General features: G+C 36.1%; 2 protein-coding genes across 5 annotated transcripts in view; both read right to left on the bottom strand.

The window, feature by feature from the left end:
* The window catches only part of LOC134649433 (zinc finger and BTB domain-containing protein 14-like), a 55,682-nt gene extending 48,597 nt beyond the window's left edge, over nucleotides 1-7,085 (bottom strand). Inside the window, exon 1 of one of the 3 annotated variants that reach the window (XM_063504181.1) lies at nucleotides 6,724-7,085. The gene's annotated coding sequence lies outside the window, so the exon portion shown is untranslated. Of the gene's footprint in view, nucleotides 1-6,704 lie in introns of all 3 variants that reach the window. The other 2 variants (XM_063504182.1, XM_063504183.1) reach the window with 2 other exon arrangements.
* The window catches only part of LOC134649432 (serine protease nudel), a 246,051-nt gene extending 237,478 nt beyond the window's left edge, over nucleotides 1-8,573 (bottom strand). The window contains exon 1 of one of the 2 annotated variants that reach the window (XM_063504180.1): nucleotides 8,570-8,573. The gene's annotated coding sequence lies outside the window, so the exon portion shown is untranslated. Of the gene's footprint in view, nucleotides 1-992; nucleotides 1,006-8,569 lie in introns of those variants that run through there. The other variant, XM_063504179.1, reaches the window with a different exon arrangement.
* Between the last annotated feature and the right edge of the window lie 5,401 nt (nucleotides 8,574-13,974).

Genomic DNA, 13,974 nt, shown 5'->3' on the forward strand with positions numbered 1-13,974 from the left:
TGTGGACTTAATTCTACACAACGATACCATAATATATTTTGAAACAATATATAATTTTATTATACGGCTCAGACTACTTTTGTACATTAAGTAAAAAAAAACAAGAAAAAATAACAGATGCGTTTATTTAAAATTACCATAATATTAGCAATTACAAAAAAAGTCTACTCGCAGGATTTGAACTTACGACCCCTTGCGATTTGCATTTGTCATTGTGACCGTAAAATCTGTAAGAACACATTTAATGACAAATAAAATACATATAACAAAAAAGTTTCCATATTATGTACATAATGCGAATCGGAGTACAAGGTTCTGTACGACAATTATAGCTATTGTTAATGAATTTAAAGCGAGATGTGGGCCTAAATATGATGCAGTTTGTATCGTCGTAGAAGCATTAATCACTCTACAACCCCACACATTTACTTACATGTCAGAACGTGACGAATGTTTTAATAATCGCGACATAAAACAAAATTGGCCATTTAGCTCAGTTACTAATACAGAGATGCTTTCCTCTAAAGTCTATTTTTGTATTCGGTAGACTAAAATGACATTTCATAGTATGAACATCATGTGTCATTTCATACTATGAAATGTCATTTTAGTCTACCGAATAAAAAAATAGACTTTAGTTTGTTTTTTAATTAAACTATTACATTAGATATATCATCATTATTATATCTTATCGTTTCATAATAAAATACATGCGTACGGAGAGACTTAGAAATACGTCTTTCATAATATGAATCTATAAAAAGTCCGTTGTGACCATTTTGGCTAAGGAACCCCAAAAATGACCTAATAATGAACGTAGTGTAGTATAATGAAAAAAAAAATATTGGGGACAAGCTTACATAGATCGACCTAGCCTCCAAAATATGCCAAGTATGTACTATGGGTACTAGGCGATTATATAGGTACAGTCAGCAGCAATAGTTGCTAAGTGGGCGAGGTGTTCAAAATTACCTTGACACGCTCTTATTCTCTCAACAATAAAATCGCGTCAAGATCATTTTGAACACCTGGCACGCTTAGTAACTTCTGCTGCTGACTGTACATGTTTATATCTATAGGATAAATAAATAGATAGATTAGAACCCTGGACCGACTAAATAGAACAGGAGGCTGTTTAATGGTAATACATTTTTTAATTTAAATATAATTATATATTATTGTTCGTAAGATATAGCCTTATCAAACGTTGACCTAAGAGAGGTACAAAGTATACAAACTAAAATAAAGTTTCCTCCGAAATCTTCAATAAATTCATCTTAACAAGCGTCTAAAACCTAAGTGATAAGACGTGATACCTAAATTATAAACACTATTGAAACCTGTCAGTACTCGTAGGCATGTTATACAATTGTTTAAAACACACTTAAACAGTGAGCTAGCGACGGCCTTGCCAAGTTTGTGTACAATTAAGGGTACATGTATCCATAAGCGGACAGCCGCGTTGCTCGGCCCGTTTGTTATCGTTTACACCTTTCCTGTCCCACGACACTAGACTTGTGCAATTTAAATATAAGTACCTAATTAACTATTGGATGCCTCAATGAAGCCCCTTCATGCAAAACCGTATAGTAAATTATTTGCAATTAAATAGCATTTAGCATTTGCATAAAATGTTAGAATAACGTGCTGCGGTTTTTTTTAATATATAATAATCTACTTATTGGGTACAACAATGTATCTACAGAGTATAATTATGATTATATTGTATCGTTTTCTAGTTTCCTGATACTGGTTGGACGTAATAAAAGATTTTTACCGTTCGATTTCAAATCCTATCATGTCAAATTGGAGGATCTTTTTTTCCGTGCATCTAAAATTTTGCAAAAATTAGTAGACCGGTATGCAATTATCGAATTTAAACTGAGACATACTAACATTGAATAATACTAAATACTAATATTGCGCGGTTTTCTCGGCGCACGCGCAACGTGCGACGCGGTACACGGCCGTCGTGAACGCTGCTCGCACTGAGTGCTTGAGAAAGGAGACCTAGGCTCTCCGAAACATGTCGCACGAGTGACTTAAAACAAGTGAGTCTAAACCGTAAAATTATTCAAGGTATGCAATTTGTAAAAATAAAATACGTACTACATATATCATTTTTAGGGTTAAAATACAAAAAGCATCGTGATATTCATGACTCATGCTCGTATCATAACTTTAGTGTTGTCACGCAATCGCCTAACCCCTTTGTGATAGTGGCTAGATACAATTTTATTTTATTTATTATGCACTTTTTTTTAAATAAGCGCTGATTAAACGTACAGAACAGCACAAATAATAAGTCGGATTGTGTGATATTACTAACCATTAGTGATTTCAGCCGGTTTCTTTAAAATGTGTGTATACCTATGAAATATTATATAGCAACATATGCTTAAAAATTAGCTTTCATCCTATTTACTGTGTCTAAAGTCTAAATCAGCGGGAAGTGAAATAGGAATAAAAACCGGAATTCCGACATATTATTATTTCGGGGTAATAGTGCGAATGGGTGAAGAGAGCATGGAAAACCACCGTAAAGGTTTGCAATAATCGAATTTAAACTGTTGTGAGACATACTAACATTGAATAATTTTACGGTTTAGACTCACTTGTTTGTGCTCGCACTGTTAGTGCTTGAGAAAGGAGACCTAGGCTCTCCGAAACATGTCGCGCGAGTGACTTAAAACAAGTGAGTCTAAACCATAAAATTATTCAGAGAGCATGGAAAAGTAAGTAGTAATTAGGAATACTGATATGAGGAACTGTCGAGGTCAGCCGACTTTAACTAAATAATTCATCTTCTTCAAAATGTTAATGTATTATAGGAAGCACCATGGACAAAGCCATTGGAACTGTACCTTACAAAGAGATCATCATTCTCTTGCCCTTGTCCCATTCATTTGGGGTCGGCGCAGCATGTCCTTCTCTTCCACACCTCTCTGTCACCCGTCATCTCATCATTCACTTGCGTTCGTTTCATATGATCTCTCACACAGTCCATCCACCTTTTCCTCGGTTTTTTACCTTACAAAGAGATATTTGACGATAACAATATAAATCTAGTTAAGATCACAAGGGATCGTTGTATGTGGGCAGCGCACGATCGGCCGTTGAAGAGACCCTTAAGGGAGGCCTAGTTGTACCAGATGTGTTTTGGGTGATATGTGAATGAAGATGAAATTTATATGGGGGATGCCTACAGTTGATTAACCTTTTGGACGCCAATGACCGATATATCCGCACCGTAGGTTCAACGCCAAAGACCGATTAATCGGTCACAGACCACAGAGCAACATCGACCTACGCGCATATACATAAAGTTCAACTTCAGTTTTGACACTTCAATGATGTGGCGTCTGGGGACCGATTTTTGAATTTCGATCGCTCGATTTCGTCACTCGAAAATCGGTGGAAAACGGCAAAATGCTAATTTTTGAAATACGAGCGATCGAAATTTGGAATCTATTGGTATTGACCACTTGATTTCAATTCTATTAGTAGAATTTAAATGCCTAGTAGTGGAGATATTATTTAACGAAATACACGAAATCGAGTGGTCGAAATTCAAAAATCGGCCCCCTGAGTGACAGCATTTGTATTTGACACGGCGTGGAAACAAAGGTGAAATGCGATCAAATGGTAAATTGATTGTCCTAACGTTCGCAATTTCCAGGTTGCTCTAAATCGCACAAAGCTAATTTCGTAGATGTACCGTAGCGTTCAGTTTCCAGTCATAATATTAACGCATGCAGTATTTTCCATAGCTTTGTATTCCTAGCGAATGCCAAAACCAACAACGATCTTCCTATGCTGCGTACAGGGACTCAGCGGGTAACCTCACGAATTTGGCGCTTTTCCGCTTGTTTTCTATTCTATATAATAGGAGACACGAGTCCTATCGATTTGAAATAATTAGCTTACAATTACAATAACAATTTTTGATACAAGCTTTTAACGCTGACTGTACTTTGTCAGGCAACTAACTCATCGTGACAATTCCAATCTCTAACAAGCCCAAACACAATTAGTTTGCGTTGTGTCATCACAGAGTTCCCATGGCAACCTCCTGTCTCCATCATCAGATCAGGCTCCATGTCATCTTTATATTGCATTGTCATCCGATTGACATACATATATAATAAAGAGCAAACTACTATAGGTACCTACTAACTCGTAAAACCTCTTTTGTTTCACCTAAGGTGTTCATCAAACCTTTTTTGGATTCAATTGTCGCAAAATACGTTCGTATGTAATCAATATACATCATATAGGATTGCAGTTAACGAATTACCGAAGGCAGACAAACAATTCCGGCAAAAGTTACTGTTGAATATCTCAATTGAAATGTCAAATATGACAAGTTGCCAAAATGTCCACCGACGCCGTTGCGGCTTATAGCACAGACGGGAAAAGCTACTTTCAAACGCTACGACAACGTAGCACTGTCTGCCCCGGCGCTGCGTAGAGTAGAGAACGAATCCGGATGAAATTAAAACCTTTCTAACTGCTACCATAGAGAAATATAGTAAGACAAGAGTGCGTCTTATGCTTGAGCATAAGTCTCTCCGTGCGCATGTATTTTATTATAAAACTATAAGATGCTTGAGCATAAGACTTTCCGATCGGTGCTACATTTATTGTCAAGTAGCAGTACTGATAGTTCCGCTACTCGATGCTAAATGTAGACACTGAAATGAATAGTCTTTTTGGTACCAAAACTGATGTATAGAGTGAGCAATCTATTTTTTCTCTCTATGCTGCTACTGTCAAACAATTTTGGATTGACAACAGAATCCACTCTCGCATTTCAGATCGAATACTGACAGTATTCAATTATTTTCGAAGTTATGATTATTTTGATTCGATTTTAATATGTTGTAATGAAGCTCCAGTTGATGGATCCGCGTGATAATTTTACCTGCTTAAAAAGCGTTCTATTTATTCAATTACTATTTTTTTTTGCAAGTTTTGCTTATACTGTTTAGCCGACAACGGTTTCACTCACTTGAATTTTTAGTCGCTATTGGCGACATGTTTTGGGCCCTAAAAATTCGAGTGAGTGAAACCGTTGTCGTCTAAACAGTTTAAAATATGTCTCACGAAAGTTTAATATCGAGTTTTGCTTATGGTTATAAAGAAATCTAAACAGTATTTATTATTATAAACTTAATTATATTTGTTTATGAATATTCAGTCTGAAATAAGTGTCATCAAGATAAAGTTTTTGTACTTTTTATTTGCGTTTACGTTTATTTTTATATTTCAGTTTTTAGTAACGCTTTCAGACAAAAAAAAGATTAATAGGTACTGTTAATGAAACAAATTTGTTTATACCAAATATTTACAGAATCTCGTAATTGGGTGTCTTAGGGTAACATTCCATTTCTGACCGCAGCTGCTGCACTACTGGTACTGAACGCGTCGCTGTTACTGTCAATTTCCATAGTAACATGAACAGTAGTGCAGCTGCGGTCAGAAATGGAATGTTACCCTTATACATTCTTGAACCTAATATTTGATTTTCTTTCCCGTTACTTTGAGATTAGTTGGTAAGTAAACAGCCGTTTGATGCTAAACACAGATACAACATGAATAGGTTACACCAACGCATTTCTTACAAACTATTTAGGTACCTATTTAATTTTATTAAGCTCTCATTACATTACATACCCTCTTTCCATTACAATAAAATATGAATGAATAATAATGATTTGAATTGAAATGATGATTAAAAATTTCCTTTGACAATTTTTCTTGATTAGGATAATCCTAAGAATTGGTCCACTGATTTTATACAAAAGCTACTACCGTCTGATTTTAAAACCCAAAGCGTAAACTAGGCCTAATTGTTATTACTCCAATTTATCACGATGTTTTCCTTCACTAATGAAAAACTATTAAACAACTGTACGTAAGTTGGTACTTAATTGCGAGAAACTTATTGATAGGCGTTAGGGTCCAAATCCGCGACTTCCGGGTAGGAACCCGCCTGCCTTATCGGTAGGCCACCAGCGCGTATTATATAAGTATTTATGATGAATGAAAAAAGCTAAAACCAGTACCAAAACATGGTGTAAAAATAGAATTCTAAATAAGACATTTGAATTTATCAAAAGTACAATTGCATGAGACCGAGCAAAAAAGACCGCATTGAGTCAATCACAACTACAATGTTTGAAGCGCGTTACCTACGTACATGTTTGAAACAATAATAATATTGTTAATGATGCAGTTAAATCTAAGACCGATCAGGAACTCACAGTGCACCCTGCCGTCGCCCTACTGTGTTTTCAGCGGCCGACGCCGGCCCGCGCCAAAACATGACAGACAGACTATGCCTAACGACTTTTTTCAACTGTCGAACAACAAAAAAGCGGAAATTACCCAAAGTTTCAATAGTGCACCGTTACGGTCTAGAGATATAAGCAACTTAACTAGTCTCACGTAGATATTTAAATAAAACGTCTAGATACCGTGAAAGTTAAATTGCATTAATACATACATATATCATAATCCTATTTTTTCCTTCGCCGTAAAAAAGATAAGTCGCAATCTGGCTGTGGAAATTCATATGAGTCACTCGCGGTCACCCTTTCACGTGTTCCGAGCCCACCTATAGGCAATTACAGTATCGTATGTATCCGCGATCAGGGGGTTAAAGGGGTGCGCGAGCTGGCCGGCCGGTGCACAACACTCACATTCAAATATTCAGCTAACCTTGATGCGAATCGGCGCACTCGGGGTTCCATCCGACGGTCGTCGGGCTGAAGGGCTCGCCTCAGGTCCAAGAGAGGGATTCACTCGGTACTCGCGTTGGTACGGTCACGGCGGCGCGGGCGTCGTCGGCGCGGGACGGCAGGCGCATCGGCGCGCCGCCACCGACGGTGGAGTCGCGAGGCTGAGCGCGGCGGCCGCGCTACATGTCACGGTGCGAGCGCGCTGTTCGCGCCTTGGTCACCGACTCGCAGTGGCGTTGCCGTCCTACTGTCTGCCCGTCGACGGCCGGGCCGGCGCGCGTTGCACCGCCCCGCTGCACTCCGCCTGCCCCCCTGCCCCCCTCGGCCCCCTCTACGACCGCCGCGCTACACCCGCCCCGCCCCGAAGAATTTTCCGCATCGGACGGGAAAAATCGATTGTGCAGCGAGCCCCGAATAATTTCGGCAAGACGCACGGCGCCCTTGCGTCCTCGCGCCGAGACGGTCAAGCGCACTGCCGCCGCCTTTCACTCGCCCGCTTATTGAAAACTCGTAGCACCATTGTTGCATAAACAAAAATAGCATAGTATTGCTAATGCTTGCATACTTTTAATACGAGACTTTAAAAAAATAACAAATAAAGAAATATTTTATATTTTTTTATAATATATACATTTAAATCTACAAATTTAATTTTATGCCGAGTTTTTAAAATCAGAAAATGTATTTTTATTTATACAATAGTTTAAAAAAATCTCTACCACGTTTTTACAATAAGTATATAAATTAAATGTGCTCATAATAATTCCCATCAGGTATTTTTAATTGGAAGTAAACAACCGCCTCAGATCTCGTGTTAGTTAGGTCTTTGTTCTTGCACCGAAACTGCAGCCCCGGGTCGCGCTTTGTCTAATTCCGCGAGTGAAAGTACCCCGAATAATGACTCCGCGTTAATTCATTGCCGCTTGCACTTTATATAATTTAATGTTAATATACTTAAAACATTTTTTTTTGTTACCGATACAAAATAAACTAGTTTTACAAAGCACTAATGACTACTAAAGAACGAATTAAAAAGCCATATAAGGTAAATGTACTAGTGCTCGACATTCTAATGCCCAATAGATGACACCCTGCTGTCACCTCTATTGACAATGACAAGTTTCAAGATGACATGTACTGGTACCGAGTCGAGCACCAGTACGTTTACCTTATACTTTATGCTACAGCCCGTAAGCCAATTTTATAAAATAAAAAAAAGTGGCACGAATGCTTAAACATTCATACAACATTTTGAATTTCGCGTTTTGGTGGCCAGGTTGGTAAAATTGATTTGCCAGACAAGGTATATTACCTACTACCAATTGAATGCGTTACAATTGTATTAAGGGGCCGCAGATTACCAGTTCACCGGACGATATCAGCCTGTCAGTTGTTCGGAACTGTCACCTTTTGCGTTTAACTGACAGGCTGATTTCGTCCGGCAAATTGGTAACCCACAGATTACCAATTTGCCCCCTTTAGTATGTAATAGAACAAAATTTACTCTTATATACTGTCTTAACTCTCTTTTTTACGTAAGGGAAAATATAAAATTGTAAAGTTATTACAATAAAATATTTACTCGTACATCTAAATCGGCTTCTACAAATAATAATAAATATTAATCATTAATGCCATCATTAAGTGCCAATCCTAATAAGGTACCTAAAAAACTAGGGTCCCAGCCAATTAAGTGATAATTGCATATACTAAATACGTGATACAAAATATATGTAGGCGATTGTACTCTTTTCTGTGATCAACTTTAACTATAGCAGCAGCTCTGGAATCCCAAAAAATTATCCTGGTGTCCATACAATTGTGACGAATTGCAATTTAGTATGTAACACCTGTTTTGTTTTTATTTCAGAGTTACTCTCATAACAATAGTTACAAGTTGCGTATATCTTGTATCACGTGTACGTGAACAAATTAGCCCGTATTAAACACCAATCGAAACTTAAATAAGATATAGAGAAGGCGTGATTTTTCGTCACATCTCATCTTCCTTGCGTTATCCCGGCAATTTGCCACGGCTCATGGGAGCCTGGCGACCGCTTGGCTACTAATCCCAAGAATTAGCGTAGGCACTCGTTTTTACTAAAGCGACTGCCTCTGACCTTCCAACCCAGAGGGTAAACTAGGCCTTATTGGAATTAGTCCGGTTTCCTCACGAAGTTTTCCTTCACCGAAAAGTGACTGGTAAATATCAAATCATATTTCGTAGGTACATAAGTTTTTCGTTAATTTTAACTTTTTTATTGACGTTTGTCAACAAACAATTGTCATCTTGACCATGGCGCCTGCCGGGCTAGCACATGATTGGCTCGTCGACAGTATCATGTGCTAGGGGTGCTGGGGTAGATCTCGGATAAATAATTAATAACACAAGTCAATTGGGGCCCTAATTTTAATTTTTACATTAGCGAAAGCGAAATTGACTTAAACCATATTATTACCATATTAAGCTAGAAACTTTGTATCAGTTGTAACCAAATGCAGGCCCGCGGCCTTCCAATGAGTGAAAGTAGGTAAGTAAGTACCCCAGATAATATGGCGGTAATTGAAAATTGATCGGCTACTGAATGATGCAGAGATGTTTAGATTGTTTACTCGACAATATAGCTTTTAATTAAACTAATTATAATAAGGTATTCGCAAAGCTAGAGATTCTTACTAAAAGTGGAGAGAGAAAATAATAATTGACGACTTGTTTCCACTTCGATTTTTTATTCCTGTGTACTGTGTAAGCTCATACTGAGTTTTATGCTTTCTGCCGGATGGGAACATAGTTTACACTAAGAACCCGGACATTAAATATATATATATATATATAAATATGTAGGTATGTAAAAATATGTATGTAGTAAAAAATAAGTAGGTATGCATGGAAATGACGTTCATAGAAAACGTAACGTTCATACTTTTTCAATTTAAAATGATAAAATTAATTAATAAAATACTAAATAATTTTCTTTATATTAACCATAGTAAAAATAATATGTTTCTAAAACCTGAGCTTCGCTTTAGGTATATTTACATATAATTGTATTACTTCGTCGTCAAATGATTATTAAACGTTTCTGCAAGAAACGCAACACCGGTCAAGTGTTATTTTGTGTAATATTCCCAGAAATCAAATGTGCTGCCTCCACCGTATCGGATTGGTTTAAAAGTAATTTGTACATATTACATGCTAGTTGCAATAATTATGGCTTTTAAAAATACGGTTAGGCGATTTAATTACAATGACATTAGATAATCAAATTCTTTCATTTCTGATGAATGCAGGTAAATGCCGTTTGTAATTGATTAAGAATTAAAATTTATAACTTCATATTTAGGTATTATTTTAGTTTTGTGTCATATAAGTTATTTTTATTGGTATTCTTAAGATCACAATATGAACTTGAAAGATTGATGTTAAATCTTCACCCGAGGTGTCAGATTCCAGACTACCAGATTCTTTACTATACAGAATAATCACGTCTAGTGTGAAACCCAGACTATGACATTCAGTTGAGGAATATAAAGTTTAACGAATTAACTACAGTCGGATCAATCTTATTTTGTAATCACAACGTGTGGCAATGTCATCATTAGTGTCAAATTTTTATGAAAATATGACGTTTATAATGACACTCCCAGATTTTGTTCAGGTCAAGTAAGTGCAAAGTTAGCTTAAGCCAAGCTTAAGTTAACTTCTATGTAATTCCTAAAGTGTATGTTGCTATTACATTATCCCCTAAACGTATAACATATTCAAGATCGCTGATATGCTCATTACGGCCGCAATCGGTTCCCAAGGATATAGGTTAACGTGTAGTCAAATGTACGTGCCAAGTTGCCAAGTTCCCATCCAGTGGGTGGCAAAACGTGGCTTCGGAAGGCGGTAGGTAAGCCTTCTTCCGAGAATCGGCTGCGTGAGAGCCGAGCGTTACTCAATATATACTCGAAAAAAATGGGTCATTGAATGGAAAATTGTCCTACAAAGTGACCTGTTTAATTTCCTTTGTATGTATTGTATTAATAATTTTGCCATTTATACATATAAAATCACATTAATTTATATATAATACCTACCTCGTTTTCTAACGGTAAAGTTATAGCGCACATTTTATTATTGTGTGTAAATTTAAAACCTAAGTCGACCGCCTAGTATTATAAAAATATGTACATAAATAAAAACATATCATAGAATGCTTAATGTGTATTTTATGAATCATGATTATAAGTACCTACCTAGCCTAGGTGATATTATAAGCCCCTGAGTTGCAGGCTCCATAGGCTATAGTGACAGCTTACCATCACCATCAGGCGAGCCGTATGCTTGTCTGCCACCGACGTGGTATTAAAATAAGTGGTAAGAATAAAAACTATAAAAAGCAATGTTATACAACAGCTACAAAGTTCCCGACAGTTAACTCAAACGTGACTTTGAAGACACGTTAGTTCAGTTTTCGCTACGCTATTTAATACTCAAGTTCGCGAACCCCTAACTTTGGATGCATGATAGCCAACTTCAGCTTAATGCTCAATTAGTACTCGTACCTACATTATTTGTTGAACAACAGTAACTTTTCGTGATTTTGTTAATTAAAATAAAAGTAGGTATATAAGTAAGGTACATACAACATATTTTGTGTAAAGAAGCGATTGCTTTTAGTTTCAGTAATCAGAAGCAGATGAGTTTTCCTGCGATTGAAAATCAAAGAAGTATACGCTCGTGGGCGGAATAGGCCCTATGACGGAATTAGCCACATTGATTGACCTTATCAGACGGTCTAGCATGAGTTGCGTTCTCGCGCGTGACTCCATACTTGAAGTCGCGCAAGATGTATGGAGTCGCGCGCGAGAACGCAACTCATGCTAGACCGCCAGGTACCTTATGAAGTTGAAAAAAATCAGCCTTAACCCAAACTTTATTACGACATTGTTGCAATTTGTCTCGAACGTCATCTGTAATAATGTCAAGAAGTTATAAAAATTGAGTGGCACGACAAATGCTAACTTTTAATTGCATTTTTATAAACTGCATTATTATCAGTAATTGCAAGGGCATTGTTTACAAATGAGTGGTTAAAAAACTATGAGAGTGGACAATAGCATCAGGGTTCAGGTATTTGCACATGTCTATGAATTAAGTTAGTAGTTCAGCGCCATGTTGAAATTATCAGGCCAATTCGAACGTAGACTTTTTTTTTATCAGAATGATATTTAAATCATGTAATTTAGTTAACATGCATTTAGCTTGTTCTTCTCCGTACATGATTGACGCGGGCACACAAGATAACTAAATAACATAATTGTGACAATAACAATATTTTAACAATAACAATATTTTTATTCATAATAACATTATAGGGACAATCTTACACTGATCAACCTAGCCCCAAACTGAGCAAAGCTTGTATTATGGGTACCAGGCGACGATATACACGTATACAGACAAATAACTACTTACTATAAATAAATACATAGTTTCGCGATAAACACACATATAAATGCCTTAACTATATACAACTTAGTTTTTTAAATAGTACATACATTTACAGACATCAATTACATTAATACATAGTAATACATATAACATAACAATCTTAACCTAAGTACAAGTAGTTATGTATTAAACTAAAACCTAATATATTAATTTTAAATGACGCAAGTAAATATTAAATAAAAAATCATTTGACAATAATTTTGTGCCGGATAAGGTTGTTAAGGTGTTGATACATTTATCAACATAAGAAAAAGTATTTAAAATGAAAAGGTACTAGTTTTACGGCCGAATTTAGATTTTAGACAGATACGTTTTATCGTTACAAGGCAAATCCGTAACACGTGTAAATAAAGTGTATAAATTTGAAGGACGTGTTAACAAATGATTGCTTGTTGCAGTCAAAATGTACCTATTATACAGCGTGTATTGTTGATATACTTAACTACAAAAAAAAAGAGAAGTACGTTTTAGCGTTATGACATGATTTTGAAAGAAATGTATAACTTAGTCTAATCTTAATCTCTTAAAAGTACCAGAGCTTAATCCTTCGTGTGGCAAACTTCCGCAATGGGAATATCGATTTGTAATTTATTTTTAAATCAAAATAAAAATTAATTTATTTGTAAACATTTAGGTTGAATATAGATCTTATACAATGACTTATGTTTCACTATGTTTTGCCATTTGGCATACAAATATAAAATCAAGAGGAGATGGAGCATGCACTAATTAAATTGTAATGTCAAAGAAATTTACTTATTGACAGAAAGTTAAAATTCCTACAACTCTAAAATACCGTCTGAACGGGTACGGTAGTAATTTAAAAAAATTTGTGCGAGTACGTTATTGCGTACCAACATCATAATCATTGGCTTTTGCGTCTATTCCAGACGATTTATGGTGTAACGCCGGAGAAACACCTTTTTTGGTGGGTGAATAGACCGATGCGAGACCGATATGGTCTACCACAGGACTGACAAAAGAGATTTCCGGAATACGGCGTACGTACCTACATACTCGTAATTATTACCAATTATAAATTGTGACAGTAGTGACATCCAGTTGTGAGAGTGCGACGTTTTGAATTATTTTGGATCATAGAATACCTAATGTGATCGTATCAAAAATACACATTATATTTACAAGAAACACTTGGCTATAGTTCTATTCAATTATAGAAATAGAACATAATATTCATATTGCCACAAAATGTGAACTTATATTTTAGACCTAGACTATATACAAAATCTCATGGCGCATAAATAGAGTTCTGCCACGTTCTGCAGTGTAGGTGTATCTGGTGTCAAATCAATATGAAATCAAGTTTAGAGTTTGAAAGTTTGAATAGCCTTCACTTGTGGCTACTTTTTAGATTACTTTCTAGGTTACCTAGGTTATTTTTTAATTTTGATGTCGTTGACCAGTTTAATATAATCTGATCCTAAAAGATGATATTCTCTAACCAGTTATACAAGTTTCTAGACTAAATACCTACTAGGCGATGTCTTCTTAGACAAACTCATAGAGAATAAAATGAATTTTTATTACACAAAAAGGTACAAAAAGATACTGAACTTGGGAGGGCATTATCTAACATTATATAAGTAGGTATTGTTGTTTTTTTAACAATAAGTGAGTTTTTTTAGTTTAGTCAAAATAAAAACATTAAACCGTTTTTAATCGCTGAAGGAAGGTGCTTTGGGTTAACTTCGAAAGAGGGTTAATTTTGGA

This window comes from Cydia amplana, chromosome 7, assembly GCF_948474715.1.
Source record: "Cydia amplana chromosome 7, ilCydAmpl1.1, whole genome shotgun sequence".
NCBI lineage: Eukaryota > Metazoa > Arthropoda > Insecta > Lepidoptera > Tortricidae > Cydia > Cydia amplana.